General features: G+C 45.9%; 1 long non-coding RNA gene across 1 annotated transcript; it reads left to right on the top strand.

Moving 5' to 3' along the window:
• The first annotated feature begins 14,842 nt into the window (after positions 1–14,842).
• Positions 14,843–15,434, top strand: LOC136351327 (uncharacterized). Its single transcript, XR_010734338.1, has 2 exons — positions 14,843–14,978; positions 15,094–15,434. It is a non-coding gene; the product is annotated as an uncharacterized lncRNA (long non-coding RNA).
• The last annotated feature ends 3,356 nt before the right edge of the window (positions 15,435–18,790 follow it).

Consider the following 18,790-nt stretch of genomic DNA (forward strand, 5'->3'; position numbering starts at 1 on the left):
CCTGAGACGATGTCTGATGATGGCGGGCGATACACACCGCCCGGACGCCGTGGTGGCGGTGGCGGCGGCGGAAGCGGCAGCGGGCGCGGAGGCGCAAGTGGCAGCGGCACGGGGGGTGGCGCAGACGGCGCGAACCTTCCTCTCGTGCCACAGGGGAGAGATGCTGGGCACACTGCTCGCCTCCCGGTGCTGTCGAGGACCAATTATCCGGATTGGGCATTGTTGATGCGTGTAAACCTACAGGCGCAGGGGTTGTGGACGGCGATTGAACCCGGATACGCGGAGTACCGCGACGATCGGGCGGCTCTCTCGGCAATCCTTCAGGCGGTGCCGCGCGAGATGTTGCGCGGGCTGGCGAAGCATGACACGGCGAAGGCGGCGTGGGACGCCATCAAGACCATGCGGGTCGGCGTTGACCGTGTGCGTGAGGCGAAGGAGCAGGGCTTCCGTCGCCAATTGGAGGCGATGCGCTTCAAGGATGGAGAGACACCGGAGGAGTTCGCGATGCGACTCACTGCCGTCGTCGCGGACATTCGCGACATGGGTGGAGTCATGGAAGACGAACACATCAACAAGAAACTGCTGCGCGTTGTGCCCAAGAAGTACAAGCCGGTGGCGATTTCCCTCGAGCAGCTTCTCGACGTGAAAACGATGGCCCTTGAGGAGCTCGTTGGGCGGCTGTCGACGGTCGACTCATACAGTGATGATGAGGAGGAAGGTGGCGGCGGCAAGCTCTACCTCACGGAGGAACAGTGGCAGGCACGCGCAAGGAAACAGGAGCAGGAAGGCTCCGGCGGCAGTAGCAAGAGCAGGGGCAGCTCTGGCACCCAGAACAACCGTCGGGGCAAGGCCGGTGGGTCACCGAAGGGGAAGGAGACGATCAACAGTGGGAACACCAGCCGTGACTACTCCAAGGTAAAATGTTTCAATTGTGATGAGTTTGGGCATTTTGCAAGGCAGTGCCGCAAGCCGCGGCGCCAACGTCGAGGGGAAGTAAACCTGACGCAGGGGGAGGAGGAGCCGACCTTGCTCATGGCTCACGCCATGGGGGTGTCTCTCGCCGGTGAGGAGACACTCGGGCGAACACCTGGTGTGCACGAGGTGCATCTCACTGAGAAAAAGGTGATTCTGGATCATGAGGTTGCAGAAGAGGAGGACAACACCACGGAATGGTTCCTGGATACCGGGGCCACCAATCATATGACCGGCATTCGCTGACCTCGACACCGGTGTTGTTGGTACTGTGAAGTTTGGTGATGGCTCAGTTGTGGACATCAGGGGACGCGGCACCGTGTTGTTCCAGTGCAAGAATGGAGATCATCGCTCGCTAGAGGCAGTGTATTTCATCCCCAAGCTGTGCAAGAATATCATCTCCATCGGCCGGCTTGACGCGCGTGGCTACGATGCTCACATATACCATGGTGTCTGCACGCTGCGTGATCCTGATGGTCTACTGCTTGCCAAGGTAAAGCGCTCCCCAAGCTTCCTGTACATTCTGAAGTTGAACATGGCGAGGCCCATCTGTTTGGCGGCGAATGGCACCGAGACGGCGTGGCGTTGGCACGCCCGTTTCGGCCACCTCAATTTCCAGGCCCTCCGGAGATTGGCGCAAGCGGAGATGGTCCGTGGACTCCCCGTGATTGACCACGTCGATCAACTGTGTGATGGGTGCCTCGCCGGCAAGCAGCGACGAGTGCCGTTCCCAGACAAAGCCAGGTTCAGGGCGCAGGATGCGCTCGAGCTGGTTCATGGCGACCTGTGCGGGCCGATTGCGCCGGCAACGCCAGGCGGCAGGAAATATTTCCTGCTCCTTGTTGATGACATGAGCCGTTTCATGTGGATACGGCTCCTCTCCGGCAAGCACGAGGCAGCGGCTGCGATCAAGCAGTTCAAGGCCGGCGTCGAGATGGAAAGCGGCCGAAAACTGCGGGCGCTGCGCACCGACCGGGGAGGAGAATTTACCTCTGTCGAGTTCACTGAGTTCTGTGCCGATCGGGGTGTGAGTCGCCAGCTCACGGCTCCATACTCGCCGCAACAAAATGGGGTCGTCGAGAGGCGAAACCTGACTGTCGTCGCTGCTGCTCGCTCTATGCTCAAGGCGGCGGAGATGCCGGCACAATTCTGGGGAGAGGCAGTCGTGGCGGCTGTGTATCTATTGAATCGGTCGCCCACAAAGAGCCTGGATGGTGTGACGCCATATGAAGCGTGGCACGGGCGACGTCCCTCGGTCTAACACCTGAAGGTGTTTGGCTGTGTCGGCTACGTCAAGACAGTGAAGCCAAATTTGAGGAAACTTGATGATCGTGGCACACGAATGGTGTTCATTGGTTATGAGCAGGGCTCAAAAGCCTATCGGATGTATGATCCGGTGTCACGGCGAGTTTATGTGTCACGCGACGTCGTCTTTGATGAGGCGGCAATGTGGCCATGGCGTGATCCGGAGGTCACTCAAACTGGAGGCGAGGAGGATTTCACTGTGGAGTTTTTTTCCACTCCGCTGGGTGGAAATCGTGTTCCTGACGTGGTTGTGGAACATGGAGGCGCACGGGAAACTGAAACCGCACCAAGTCCGCTGGCCACACCCGACGCGGCGCCCGTGTGGTCTCCAGTGACATCAAGCTCACCTGCCGGTGTTGAGTTCTGTACACCACCATCTGATGCCAGTATTGAAAGCGATGGAGCTCCTCCCCGTTTTCGGACGGTGAACAATGTGCTGGCCACCACAACTCCGGTGCTCGATTTCGACTACGACGACGAGTGTCTCATAGCGGAGCAGGAGCCTTTCAGTTTCAAGGAAGCTGAGAAGGAGCAGTGCTGGATGAAGGCGATGGAAGAGGAGATGAGCTCCATTGAAGGTAACAATACTTGGTTCCTCTGTGACTTACCATCTGACCATAGGGCAATTGGTCTCAAATGGGTTTACAAGATCAAGAGAAGTGCCGAAGGTGAGATATTGAAGTACAAAGCAAGATTGGTGGCAAAGGGGTATGTTCAGCAACAAGGCATAGATTATGAAGAAGTATTTGCTCCAGTAGCAAGGATGGAAACTGTGAGGTTGCTGGTTGCTTTGGCAGCACATGAGGGTTGGCAAATACATCACATGGATGTGAAGTCAGCTTTTCTCAATGGTGAATTGGAGGAAGATGTGTATGTAGTCCAACCACCTGGTTTTGTTGTTGAGCACAAGGAGAACAAAGTACTGAAGTTAAAAAAGGCCCTATATGGTTTAAAGCAGGCGCCAAGAGCTTGGTATGCAAAGCTGGATTCTACACTTGCAAATTTGGATTTTGTAAGAAGTGCAACAGAGAATGCAGTGTACACTAGAGGGGAAGGTAATGCCAGACTCGTGGTGGGGGTATATGTTGATGATCTTATCATTACAGGAGCTTTGGGGACAGAAATAGCAAAATTCAAGGAGCAGATGAGAAGTATGTTTAGTATGAGTGATCTTGGATTACTGTCCTATTACCTGGGAATGGAGGTTAAACAGACTGAAGAAGGCATTACAATGTCCCAAGCTGGGTATGCAGGAAGAATTTTAGAGAAGGCTGGGATGCAAGGTTGCAATCCTTGTCAGGTTCCTATGGATGCTAGACTGAAGCTGAAAAAAGGAGTAGAAGATTGCATTGATGCAACACAGTTTAGAAGCATTATAGGAAGCCTGAGGTATTTGGTTAATACAAGGCCTGATCTATCCTACTCTGTTGGATATTTTAGTAGATACATGGAGAATCCAGGTGCTGAACATTGGGCTGCCATGAAACATATTTTGCGCTATGTGGCAGGAAGTCTGAATATTGGTCTCAAGTTCAGAAAGGGAGAAGAGAAATTTCCTCGGCTAGTTGGCTATAGTGATAGTGATATGGCTGGGGATGTGGATGATAGAAAGAGTACAACAGGGGTGTTGTTTAAGCTGGGAGAAAACTTAATCACATGGCAGTCTCAGAAGCAAAAAATAGTTGCATTATCATCTTGTGAAGCTGAGTATATTGCTGCTACAACTGCTGCCTGTCAGGGGATTTGGTTAGCACGTTTGCTGGGAGAACTGCAAATGAAGAAGCCCTGTTGTGTCATGTTAAAAGTTGACAACAAATCTGCAATCAATCTCTGCAAGAATCCTGTACTTCATGATAGAAGCAAACACATTGATACAAGATATCATTTCATCCGTGAGAGGGTTGAAAGAAAGGAGGTCGAAGTGGAGTACACAAGTTCAGCAGAACAACTTGCAGACATACTGACAAAGCCTCTTGGCAAGGTCCGATTTTTGGAGCTGAGGGGAAAGCTGGGTTTGTCTCCAGTGTGATGCGTCAAGATTAGGGGGAGAAATTGTTGGATATTTTGTAATCTTGAGCATTTTATATTTCTGTTTTGCATGAACGTAGTGGCTGGCTGAAGGTTGTTTTGGCCGGTCGGTAGAATAGCTGTTTCCTTCTGCATGTTGTCAGTTTTGTTTAGCTGCCGAATGACCTGGTTTCAGATCGTGGGATGGCGCGGTCAGTAGCCGATCCGGGTTGCTCGTTCCGTTCAGTTGTGCATGTAACAAACTCCGTTTTGGTGGAGGAGAATAAAGAGTGAAAACAGAAAAGCAGCAGAAGTTGCGCTGCACAAAAATTCTACTTTGTTCTTCAGTTCTTGACGTTTCCCGAACTTCTTCAGGTTACTGTCGTTGTCCAGCAATTTTCAGAGTGAGCGAGTGTGAGCGATTTCAGAGTTTGTTCTTTCCGTTTTGCTGACAGCTACCACGAGATTCAGCATTCACCTCCCTGCTGCTCTCCGATTGCCAATGCCAGCCAACCCTGTGCTAGATATATCGCCGGACCACCGCAGCCATGGTCGTCGCCGCCGAGCTTGGCCTGTTCGTGGAGCCTCCATCTCGATCAAGCCCTGCAGCCTTTGCCATCTTCGGCATCCCGAGCCTCACTGGTGCTTCCGCAACCCGCACATGGTGTTTGTCTCGTACTGCGATACAATGCGATCTCCTGGTGTTATGTACGTACGCGGAAGAAGGAAGAAGAGGCTGGATAGACAGTTGGGGAGGAGGAAGCACCAATCCATTAGGGCGTGACTCGAGAGATGAGCGGGGCGGCCGTTCTCCCACATGTGACGTGTGTGGCGGAGCGCGCATGAACGAACGATTTAGGAGCTTGCAGACTCCGGCGTTTGGGTTGCGTGTGCAAATGATCTTGTCCGATCGAGAGGGGCGTTTGGGACCGATAGATATGTTAAACGATCTCGTCTCCCATCATTCGCCTGATTGGGTTCGTATAGATCGCTGGGAGGGACAGAAAGGAGCAGGCGGTGGTGGCGCGTAAGCAGTACGATGAGCTAAATCGGAATTGGGCTAGTGGAAGCGAACGCAGCATCAGGTGCGTATAGGAATCAGATGGCCAATCGGGCAAACCAAAATCAAATCAAAACCAACTCAAACACAGGCGACCTATCAAAATCTCAGCAAAAATATTTTCAATTTTTCTAATAGTAGAGATAGAGATAGAGATTCACTTCCAAATAATGAGATAAATACTTCCTTGATGACAAAATACCAAGAACAGTAGTACAAATGTACAATACCTCTATTTGCAAATCGGCTCGAATTTGAAAACGTGTCAATGAAACGTGAAAAACACAAGCTCTGTTCTCTCTAAAAAAAACACCTAAAACCATATTATATAGGAGTAGTCTTTAGAACCTCGCGAGCCAGCACAAAATATGTTATTTCTATGTATATAGTAATCAAGAAAATCATACCATGGGCAGCAGGTTGTCCGCGATAATCACCGATCTGAACCCTTTCTCTTTAACTCTCTCCTAGATCTAAAGACTAAACCAAATCTGTAGAAGAGGCCAAGAGGGGAAAACGAAAGGACAAGCAAGTCAGCTGTCAGCAAGTCTAAGGCCATTTTCAACTCAATAACTAGGATAATGTCCATAGCAGTAAATAAGATGCCACCTCGGATAAAAGATGATGTGGCAAGTGAATAACTGAGGAAAGATAAGAAAACTAGGTTTTGCATGAGACATGATTTCTACACAACATCCAAGACATCATGTGAAATAAATAGCATTAAATTTAAGTATGGAAGAGTGGTGTTTGCATTGAAAGAGTAGTGTCTAGTACTAGTTTCTTAATGATGTAGAGTTCATGGAAACTATATGTAGTGTTTTGGGTTAGGAATGGTCTAACAGCAAGTCTCGAACTCTTGGTCCTCATGGACTGTTGGTTGGAGTGGTATCTAAGAGCAAATCAAAGAAAGAACTCAAAGAACAAACCATGGATGCAATGGCAATATGATTATGTGAGGTCATTTGCAAATTGAAAACGAGATGGTTGGATGTTGATAAAATCAGACTTTTCCTCCCCATTAATCTTGGCGCACAAAGCGAAGAGGCGCAGAGGTGGGCGAGTGGCGTCGCTGGTGCTCGTTTTGTGCAGCTCCCGAAGTTCATACGGTGGTCGACAGTTAAAAGCTAGGAGGCGGTTTGAATGTTGTGAGAGTTGAAGTGTGCTCTTCATGGGTATCGACGGTTCCGTTCCTCTTGACACGCCGATGAGGCAAACAGGCTGCAAGGCGCACTCGGCTTGATGTGGGAGGGGGAAAGACGGGCGCCATAGGCCCCGGTGCGACCTCGCACGTTGCACGGCATAGGAGAGGGAGAGATGCATCGCCGTGGGAGGAGGCGATGCGGTTGTTGCGGTGTGCGGATTAAGCAACGGTGAAGAACTCACTGCTGGATTAATACCGGCTGGCCCATGGTTCACCTTACCAACGGAGTCATGAGGGAGACGAAACAATGGCAAATATTGGCATGGTTATAGGCTTGGGCCAACAGAAAGAAGGATTTATGAGAGGCGCATGAGTGGGATGGGATGGCCCAATATTGCTGAACCGTCGATCCAGAGACCTACAGAGAATCCAATGGCTAATATAATGTTGATGACACGGTGAATTGAGGAGGCAGCTTTGGGTCTTAACTTTATAGAAAGAAGGGATTTGGAAGGGAACATGCAGTAGAACATCTGTTTGCTTGCTTGAGGTCACTATCAGTTAGTTAAGAGACTTTCTCCAGTACTTAGAAATCATGATAACCGTTGATCAGCTGCAATATAATAGTCTACAATACAAGGTACCTATAAAACGGTACTTACAAAAGTGGGCCAGTACTAACATAGAGATTAGGCAGGAGGGTATATAGATAATTGTGTCCATGGGTATTTAAATCAATCTATCATATGTGAAAGGCAAATCACAGTAACAGAAGTTCTTCATGCGGTTCTTCTCGAATTTGTTTCGTACACGTAGTATGAAGTTCCTAACATCGATTATATGACATTATGATCGATTACAGATTTATTTTGTTATAAATATTGATGTCCACAAAACGGGCGCGCGGTGTCATATTAGTTAAGGTTTTGGCAGTTCATTGGTGGATTTAATTAAGACAGTGATCCACACCGGCATCTCAGGTTTTGGTAGTTCATTGGTGGATTTAATCCCTTCTTTCTATATAGTTAAGACCCAAAGTTGATTTGTGGTTAAGCCACGTCACCCATTTATTCTCAGCCATTCGATCGAATCTCAACGCTCAGTACAGCAACCATCAGATTAAATATCAATGGTCTAGATCATGGTTCCCAAAGGCTTGGATCCTGTTTATGGATTAGAATAGCCCACACGGGAGAGCCCAAGAAAGCCCATCTCATCGCTCTCCCTCTCTTCCCTATGGACCCCACCCTAGCCTGCTCGGTGTCCTCTCCCACGAAAACGCCACACGCACCACCGCGCCAGCTCCTCCCTGTGCTTGCGCCGCGCTCTTCTTGCCGGCCAGGGGAATCATCAACCCCTCCCCCACCGCTTCGTTTCCTGCCTTCCTCTCCCCCACTTCCCGAGCTGCTTAATCGCCTCCTCAGTTTCTAACTAGATATGGAAACCGTCGACGCCCATCAATGTGTGTGGCGCCACTTCATCTCCCGTTAGAGCAGGTACAATAGCAGGCTATAAGCCAGCTATAAACATATTTTAAGAAGAAAAATAAAGAGAGAAGAGCAGCGGGCTACAGATCTGTAGCCAGCTGCAGCACGGACTTCAAGACGTAATGTGCGGATGTCAGGTAGGACCAGGTATTAATAGTATAGTAAGTAATTATTGTATGAATTGGCTATTACATTGGCTATAGATGATTTAGAGTTAGTAGTTGGCTATATTATTAAACTTGCTCTTACTCCCTGGTTTGCTAGCTTGCCTCCTCATTTGACGATAATTAATGTTTGTCTATAAAATGGATCGCTGCATGTCCTCAACCTCATCTCTTCTCCTAACTTGTATCTTCCATGGCCATGCCGTGCGCCAGCACAATATAATCAATCCCCTTCGGTTGCATTGGCAACCCAGCATGTGCCATTTTCGTTCCTATCACCCTCCTTCCTTGCTACTATATCCTTCTTATTTGTATAACTGTGCTCTTATTACTTCAGTCGGAATTGTCTCTTGCCTTTTGTAATATTGTTTTTCTTTGGAATGTAATGTACCTGTGCAATTTGGATTGAAAGTTTATCTGCGTTTTCTCTGTGTAAATTCTGATTCTGCTACCCAATTTTATTACAGTTGGAAGAAGAATATATGATGATGGAAGGCATTGTCCAGTTTGGATCACGAGCAATCGATCAAATAATTCAGTGGTCTGAGGTTCTATCTATAAAGTCCATGAAATTGCAAAGCTGACAATCATTATTTTATTATAAATTAGATAGGTAGAGATTTTGTAAGAATTACCTTATCCATGTTTGATGGGTAACACACCGAATCTTTTTTTCACTACCCCAATCTGCTATATATGTGCACACTGCAATGTTGTTTTTTCAAGCTAAAACTTAAATTGCTTCAGTCCAGCACCAGACCATTGGATGGAAAAAATAATTCAAATCCAGTCCTTTTAGACTAAGGCCTTTACCTTTCATGATCTAGCTGACATATAAACTTGATTTCATCTATAATATAGTCAATATGTGTTTTTTCAATGTTTACAGCAACCATAGGGGAACATCGCTACCTGGTCTCACAATATGGATTAACATTTGTTCATATATGCGAGAACAATTCGAATAATTAATGCTTCACCTATGCAATTCCTACCAGATTAGCAAGAAGCATATGTCTGATTAAAACCAACCGTACACTTTACCTTTTTGCTTTTCTTCCTGCCATATGTGGTTCATGCAGTATGTGAATAACACAAAGGTCAATTGGAATTACACATGACCTGTTAGATTGCTTATATGTCAGACATATTAGTAAGAACCATACTGTAGAGTTCCTTTTGTTGGTTGGATTCAATTTTAAACATCTCCTTCAATCATACAGAATTTTATCCGCACAATGTCCCGCAGCAACGCGCGGGATACCATCTAGTTAAGACAGTGATCCACACCGGCATCTCCTCAGGTCATCCAAAAGATAGATAAGAAAAATGCCTTCGAAAGCCTAGAGGATGTGATATGAATGACCATGGATTTATGTAATTAATAAGTAACTATAATGTAAGCAACAGGAGCAGCAAGAGATGAGAATTAGTGAACGAAAGTAATACTACGCGAGCAGCAATGGTGATTGAATTAGGGGCTTGCAGCAAACAATCAGGAAGAAGTTAGAAGTTGTTATGACTGAAAACAATTACTAAATTGCCCATCATCATGTTATTTCTATTTCTAAATTAACATTTAGCAATCAACGGTGGATATTTAATAGTTTAAACGGTATCCTAGATACCTCCCAAGCACTGTAAAAAGTCTCGTTAGTAAAGAGTTACTAGTAATATAGTGATTTGCTTAAGGATTTGCAGTATCTATGAGTATATACTAGCAGTAAGTTTAAGCCGATGGATACCACAGCATTGCTGCCAAGGTAGTACTACTGGTAGTGATCTCAGAAAGGTTAGGCGTGGTGTAGCTCGAACGACAACAGAGGTCTAGAAGATACAGTTAGTGCAGGTCACAGCCGACGGCGCTGTGCCGGCCGGGGAGGAGACGGCTGATCATCTCGGCGTCGGGGTGCAGTCGGTGGAGTGGATGAAGATGATAGCTGCATGGTGGTGGACGAGGTGGAGGCTCTGGCATCAGTGTGTGCTGGTCCAGGTCTAGCAGATGAAGACAGTGTAAACTGCTGAATGGTCGCCGAGGTAGAGGCGCTGGCATCTTCATTATGATGACTTGTCCGTACTGAGGCATCAGGGGCTCTGGCATTCAGTGCATAAAACAGCTCAGCGTAGATCTGATCAAAGTACACCCTGCCCAAACCCTCGTCTCCGAAGCTCTTGCCGTTGCTGTTAAGGAACACCAAGTATGGGCGGCCATTCCTGTAGCCAAAGCCCATGAAGAGAACCATATGGGTTGATGCCACAGTTCCAGCTGGCAAAAGTCCCCGACGAAACTCAAATATTTCATCGGGAAGCATCGTCCTGAATTCATCACCGGTTGGCAGTGTGCCAAGTAGAGGTGTGCCCTGGATGATGTACTCTGCAACCCTCTCGAAGTTCGATATACTCAGAGAGCGATAGTTTCTGAGTCTGACCCTTTGATGGCCTTCCCAACCTGATGACGTTGCCAATGCCCCAATACTTCCAAACAAACGCAAGGCTGTATCTGCCCGCACGGTGTGACCCAGGTCATGGTCCTTACCAAGAGACCGCTGAACCTCTACCTCATAGTCATGCGCTAGCAGTTCAGCATCAAACCTGGTATCGGTAGAGCTGGGGGGGTTACGATCAGCAAGATTTCTCATCATCGTCATCTCCGCAGCAGCACAGACGGCTTGGAAGACGCAAGTTGGCTCGTTACCTTGATCACGAACCTCCGGTAGTATGTGCTGGCCATGCAACCGGGCCCTCTTCCATGAGAACTCCAGATCACCGTTAGGTCTCCTTTCCATTGCATTAGACAACCTTTGATTCATTGTTCTTCAAACATAAAACGAGTACACATACATAATTACACAGATATCCAAGTTCACAAGTGCTAATCTATATGGCATCCAATATATATGTATATGAGAAGTACTCAAGCTACCTTCAAAGATAAACCTCCGGGTACTAGCTGATATATGTCGCCCACATAATGTGAGAAAAAAAACAATGGTATACATGCTATTTACAATGATATATGTTGCCTAAACTTATTTACAATGTCTAGACCTCTAGCCCGAAAAACGATTTTAGTTTGAGCACATTCCTGTTAATAATTGTTGCCAAATCTCAGGTCGAAGGCTGAACAAGTACTACTAACCTGGTCATTTCCTATCCCAATAGCACACTGCCCTTTTTTTAAGGAATTTCCCAACCAGAATATTTCAGCAGCACTACCAAATATTTTTACAAGAATTTCCCAATCTAAATATTTCAGCCCAACCGCACAATTCCTTTTTGTTCCTAACACACTACCAAAAATCTTTGCCATTATCAATCTACATGACTACAAGATACAAGAAGTAACAAATACTACATACCTTTTCAGCATGCACAACCTTTACCAGAATATTTATTGGACAACAGTGCATTGAGTTCTCACAAATTTTCGGGGCTACAACAGTGTATCAACAATTATTGCCGTTCTATGAATGTGTAATGTCAATGTAAACCTCAAGCCCCCTCTTTAATTCAAATTCAGGTGGGGAAGCTCTCCCCCCTGGTGACCTATTCTAAAAAAAGAATTATTCTACTGGGAATTAAGTCATGGCATGAAGTGAATGCAACAAACATCTGATTGGACCTTCATCAGTCGGATAAGTAGACCAGGCTTCATCTTACTGAAAATAGCATCAGTGATCCTCCAGTTAAAAATTAAACTTAGGACCAACATCTTCTGACCACCAATTAAGAAGGAACTCAATTCTCTCAGCTTGATTATTGAAAAAGTAACCATTTTACTGCTGATCATATAGTCAGGAAATAAAAACACATTAGTGAATAGATCATATAGTCATGTTAACTGTACTTCTGCTTGCTATGTCTGCATACCTCACATCATCTTGGTGACCAAGACTTGGCCATATAGTCATGTTACCAAAACTTGGTCGTGCTGATTTTCTACTTATAATTCTTTCAGCGGAAAGATTCATAACCTTTGTTAAAAAAAAACGCAAACATAAATAGGAAGGGGAGCAGCGAGGCCTCACCGCCTCACCTAATCTGGATGGATGGCGGCGTGGCAGCGGGGGGAAGTCGCCGGAGATGCTGCGGAGGTAGATCGAGGAGGGCCGCGCCGAACGACGGCCGGCGGAAGCTGACGTCGGGGATGGAGGCGCAGCGGAAGATGCTGCGGAGTAGGTCGGGAGGGCGGCGCCGGACGACGACGGCCGGCGGCAGCTCGGAGGTCGCGTACGCGTCGGGGAGGGCCGCCGCGCGAAGCTGCTAGCTGTGGACGTCGGGGATGGCGGCTCCAGACCGGCGTGGCAGCAGGGAGATCGGGAAGGGCGGTGGACGACGTCGGGGACGGCGGCCGTCGGATCTGCTGCGGCCGGTCGGAGAAGGTCGGCGGAGGGGGGAGGGCGGCGGCGTCGCGCAAAAGCTTGGAAGGGAGGAGAGAACCCCGCGCACGGGAATTTCCACCCGCGCCAAAAAAAAAAAAGGGTTCATGGTTTAAGGAATGGATCCTCTACAGTATTGCTGATACATTTGCAGTGGCTAAATACCTAGCTGGCATACAGGGGCATATAGATTCTAGCTCACATGTCAGTATCTGCTAGTGTTACAGGAATGCAGATCATCTATAGTACTGTTGATACAATTGCAGTAGCTAACTGTCTACCTGCTAGCATATAGGTTATGGCTCACACGTCAGTATCTGCTAGTATACCAATAATACCATAGATAAGATAATGTGTACCGCTAGTGAAGACACATTAAACATTTTAGTCTAAGTTTGTATTAAAATGTTGATTAGTTAGATATAATAAGTTTTTTTAAGAAATGCTAATTGAAAATTTTGAGAGTAATAGTACCATTTTAGGAGTTTGGGAGGATATGTCCTCGTTAATTAATTCTTTGTATGGCATGTAGGGCCGGGCTCATATGTTAGAATCTGCTAGTGCACTAGCAGTACCATAAATAAGATAATCCGTACTGGTGATTGAGACACACATTAAACATTTTAAGTTTGTATTAAAATATTGGTTAGTTAGATGTAATTAGTTTTTGTAAGAAATGCTAATTGAAATGTTTGAGAGTACTCGTACTATTTTAGGAGTTCGGGAGCATGTCCTTGGTAATTCATGTTAGATTTAATTGGGTAATTAATCCATTTAAATCAATTAAATCAAATAAATTCCAATGCTCATTATGCTAGGAATTCATGTGAATTCATTCTTCTATGGGATATCAATGGGATGAAGAGTTTTGAGAATTAATCCATTTGATTAAGGAATTGGTAACTTATATCAATTAGTCCTAATTGATGGATGGTTGATGGTTGTATAGTGGAGGATGGTTCATGGCTAGTTGATGACAATTAGTTGCTCCATTCCTCTTCCTATTCCATGACTCTTACTCTTCATCTTCCATTCCTCTTATAAAATGAGAATGGATTTGATCTCCCGCGAGAAGAAGAAGACACACTTTCATCCATTTTCAAAAGCTGTTGCTGCTACGGTAATCCCATCCCGACGAGTGTGTGCACACGCGTTGGGAGAGTAGGCCTCTGAAACCACGCGTTGTTGCGACGTTTGCACAGACGGGCGGGCGATCAGGTTTTTGGGGAGCGCAAGGCGCGACTACTCACTGTTCGTCAACATCTACTTCATCTTCACCAACATGTCGAACACTGGAGACAAGGAGAAGGAGACTCCCGTCAACACCAACGGAGGCAATACTGCCTCAAACTCCAGCGGAGGACCATTCTTGGGGTATAACCTTATTACATTATTTCAATTAGAAGTTTTACTGTTAATGTTCATCGCAATGTCAACATTGTGTCATTATGTGATTGTTGATGCTAATTCAACGTTAAGCATGCTCATGTTGATTACATTCACCACTATCACTGGATCAAATCCTATTGTAAATATCATGTTTATTATCTTGTTATTTTGGATTAAAATATGCCGAATTATGACCAAATTTCCAACAATCCAAAAACCTGATAGGTCATTTTCGGTAGTTGGCTTTGCTGCTACACTGAAACCACATGCCTTTGATGGTTCAAACTATAAGAGATGGAAAGCACGTGCACTATTGTGGTTGACAGCGATGCAGTGCTTCTATGTTTCACGGGGCAAACGAAGTGAACCACCTCTTTCTCCTGAGGAAGAGGCTAAGTTCGAGGCTTCGGATTGCCTGTTCCGTGGAGCATTGATCAGTGTACTCGCTGACAACATAGTGGACGTGTACATGCACATGCCTTCTGGGAAGGACATGTGGGATGCACTTGAGGCCAAGTTCGGAGTTTCTGACGCCGGCAGTGAGCTGTATGTTATGGAGCAGTTCTATGACTACAAGATGGTCGATGACCGTTCTGTAGTTGAACAAGCTCATGAGATTCAGATGCTGGCTAAGGAACTTGAGAACAACAACTGTGAGTTGCCGGACAAGTTTGTGGCAGGTGACATTATTGCCAAACTACCACCTTCTTGGTCGGACTTTGCCACTTCTCTAAAGCACAAGAGACAAGAGTTCAGTGTTCCTGATCTCATTGGCTCTTTGGGTGTTGAGGAGAAGGCGAGGGCAAAGGACGTCCGGGGCAAAAAGGTTGAGGGAGGTTCTAGTGCCAATATGGTACAGAAGAAGAACCCTTTTGCATCCCACAACAACAAGAAAGTCAAGCCTAATGTCAAACCCAAGGCTGCAACCAATTTTAAGAAGAAAAGCAAGGGAAAGGCAAAGGGAGACTGCTTTGTGTGTGGCAAGTCTAGGCATTGGGCCAAGGACTGTCCTGAGCGCAAAGACAGGAAGTCTGCCAACATGATCATTAGCGAGGGCGGAGGAACATCGGGGTCCGGTAAAATATTACCTATAGTTCTCTCTGTTTTTCATTCACCTGATTGGTGGGTGGACACTGGTGCTAATATTCATGTATGTGCTGACATTTCTCTATTTTCTTCTTATCAGGTCGGGAGAGGTTCCTCCTTGTTGATGGGAAATGGGTCGCTTGCGGCTGTTCATGGTGTTGGTACGGTCGATCTGAAGTTTACTTCGGGAAAGACCGTGCAGCTGAAGAACGTGCAGCATGTCCCTTCAATAAAGAAGAATCTAGTTAGCGGCTCTCTATTGTGTAGAGAAGGTTTTAGACTTGTGTTTGAGTCCAATAAATGTGTCGTATCTAAATATGGGACTTTTGTTGGAAAAGGTTATGACAGCGGAGGCTTGTTCCGCTTTTCTTTGAATGACATGTGTAATAATCATAATGCTGTGAACCATATTAGCGAGAATGATGAGTCTAATGTGTGGCATTCGCGACTCTGTCATGTGAATTTCGGTTGTATGACGCGCTTAGCTAACATGAGTTTAATTCCAAAATTCACTTTGGTAAAAGGTTCCAAGTGCCATACTTGTGTTCAATCGAAACAACCTCGCAAGCCTCACAAGGCATCTGAGGCGAGGAATTTGGCACCTCTAGAACTTGTTCATTCCGATTTGTGCGAAATGAACGGCGTGTTGACTAAAGGGGGAAAGAAATATTTCATGACACTGCTAGATGATTGCACTAGATTTTGCTATGTGTATCTATTGAAAACAAAGGATGAGGCATTGCATTTCTTTAAAATCTATAAAGCTGAGGTAGAAAACCAACTTGAAAGGAAAATCAAACGGTTGAGGTCTGATAGAGGTGGGGAGTATTTTTCCAATGAGTTTGCATCCTTTTGCGAAGAGTTTGGAATTATTCATGAGATGACGCCTCCCTATTCACCCCAATAAAATGGGGTGGCTGAAAGAAAGAACCGTACTCTAACTGAGATGGTGAATGCCATGTTAGACACTGCGGGGCTTTCCAAGGAATGGTGGGGTGAGGCAGTTTTGACTGCGTGTCATGTCCTGAATAAAATTCCAATGAAGCATAAGGAAATAACACCATTCGAGGAATGGGAAAGGAAGAAATTAAATCTCTCATACCTACGAACATGGGGCTGTTTGGCCAAGATAAATGTACCTATAGCCAAAAAGCGGAAACTTGGACCAAAAACTGTTGATTGTGTGTTTCTTGGTTATGCTATCCACAGTGTGGGTTATAGATTCTTAATAGTAAACTCTGGAGTACCCGACATGCATGTTGGTACAATTCATGAGTCCAGAGATGCTACATTCTTTGAGAATGAATTTCCTATGAAATATACACCTAGCACTTCTAGTAAAGAAACTGTCATGCCCCATGAGCACTTTGCACCGATAGAACACAATGATCAAACGCCTGAGGAAAATCCTGAGGAGGACAACATTGTAGATACTCGCAAGAGTAAGAGACAAAGGGTTGCAAAATCCTTTGGAGATGACTATATTGTATACCTCGTGGATGACACCCCAAGAACCATAGAAGAGGCATATTCATCTCCTAACGCTGACTACTGGAAGGAAGCAGTACGCAGTGAAATGGACTCGATTATGTCTAATGGTACTTGGGAAGTCGTTGAGCGTCCATATGGGTGCAAGCCCGTAGGATGCAAATGGGTTTTCAAGAAAAAGCTTAGGCCTGATGGTACAATCGAAAAGTACAAGGCAAGGCTTGTGGCCAAGGGTTATACCCAAAAGGAAGGCGAGGACTTCTTCGACACATACTCACCAGTTGCTCGCTTGACCACGATTCGAGTACTACTTGCTCTGGCAGCCTCTCATGGTCTTCTCGTCCATCAGATGGACGTTAAGACAGCTTTCCTAAACGGAGAGCTGGAGGAGGAGATCTATATGGATCAACCAGAAGGTCAGGAGGGAATGGTGTGTAAACTATTGAAATCCTTGTATGGCCTCAAGCAAGCACCTAAGCAATGGCATGAGAAGTTTGACACCACGCTTACATCTGCAGGCTTTGTTGTGAACGAAGCTGACAAATGTGTATACTATCGCTATGGTGGGGGAGAAGGGGTGATCTTGTGCTTATATGTCGATGACATACTCTCAAATCAGCTGAGATACTCTCAAATCATTGGTTCATTGATGTACTTGGCTAGCGCAACGAGGCCTGACATCTCATTTGCTGTAAGCAAGCTGAGCCGGTTTGTCTCAAATCCGGGAGATGATCATTGGCAGGCTCTGGAAAGAGTAATGTGCTATCTAAAGGGTACTATGAGCTATGGAATTCACTATACCGGGTATCCAAAAGTACTAGAAGGGTATAGTGACTCAAACTGGATATCTGATGCTGATGAGATAAAAGCCACAAGTGGATATGTGTTCACACTTGGAGGTGGCGCTGTTTCCTGGAAGTCTTGCAAGCAGACCATCTTAACGAGGTCAACAATGGAAGCAGAACTTACAGCACTAGATACTGCGACAGTTGAGGCCGAGTGGCTTCGTGAACTCCTGATGGATTTGCCGGTGGTTGAAAAACCAGTGCCAGCTATTCTAATGAACTGCGATAATCAAACAGTGATTATTAAAGTGAACAGTTCAAAGGACAACATGAAGTCATCTAGACACATCAAGAGAAGACTGAAATCTGTCAGAAAGCAGAAAAACTCCGGAGTGATAGCATTGGACTATGTCCAAACGGCTAGAAATCTGGCAGATCAGTTTACCAAGGGGCTACCACGTAATGTGATAGACAGTGCATCGAGGGAAATGGGCTTGATACCCACCTAAGGTTGCATAATAGTGGAAACCTGTCCATTATGATCGGAGATCCCGTGAATTTGGATGGTGAAACAAACTATTGTGTGACTGAGAGAAGAGACCCTTGAAAAGGGCTCATTTTCATGATGTGCTTCTCTTCTTTCCTGCATGGTAGGATGGCTTATGTCTTAATGTGATCCGAGTGGCTTTTCCAAGCAGAGATGTTGACCTGCAGAACATCTTAGAAGGAACACACCTATATGAGTTCGACTGCTAGTCACAGTCTATGAGATTTGGGTGATCTCTAGATACTCATGAAAGGCCTGGAGTATGACTTATAAGCTCCAACCCGAGGGAATACTAATGGTTGCCTAGTATCAGTTATGGAATTGAGTGAAACCTAACTGCACAAGACTGACAATTCAAGGCATAGTCCATTGTTCAGTTGTGGTCAGGTGTAGCTCCTTTTCTAGGTGAAAGTTCAACTTAACAGTCTTCACCGAAACACTGGTATATAAAAGCTGCTATGGAATAGAGAGCATTCTCATGAGCCTTGAAATTTGGTGGGGATTGTTAGATTTAATTGGGTAATTAATCCATTTAAATCAATTAAATCAAATAAATTCCAAGGCTCATTATGCTAGGAATTCATGTGAATTCATTCTTCTATGGGATATCAATGGGATGAAGAGTTTTGAGAATTAATCCATTTGATTAAGGAATTGGTAACTTATATCAATTAGTCCTAATTGATGGATGGTTGATGGTTGTATAGTGGAGGATGGTTCATGGCTAGTTGATGACAATTAGTTGCTCCATTCCTCTTCCTATTCCATGACTCTTACTCTTCATCTTCCATTCCTCTTATAAAATGAGAATGGATTTGATCTCCCGCGAGAAGAAGAAGACACACTTTCATCCATTTTCAAAAGCTGTTGCTGCTACGGTAATCCCATCCTGACGAGTGTGTGCACACGCGTTGGGAGAGTAGGCCTCCGAAACCACGCGTTGCTGCGACGTTTGCACAGACGGGCGGGCGATCAGG

This window comes from Oryza sativa, chromosome 8 (assembly GCF_034140825.1).
Source record: "Oryza sativa Japonica Group chromosome 8, ASM3414082v1".
In the NCBI taxonomy this organism is placed as follows: Eukaryota; Viridiplantae; Streptophyta; class Magnoliopsida; order Poales; family Poaceae; genus Oryza; species Oryza sativa.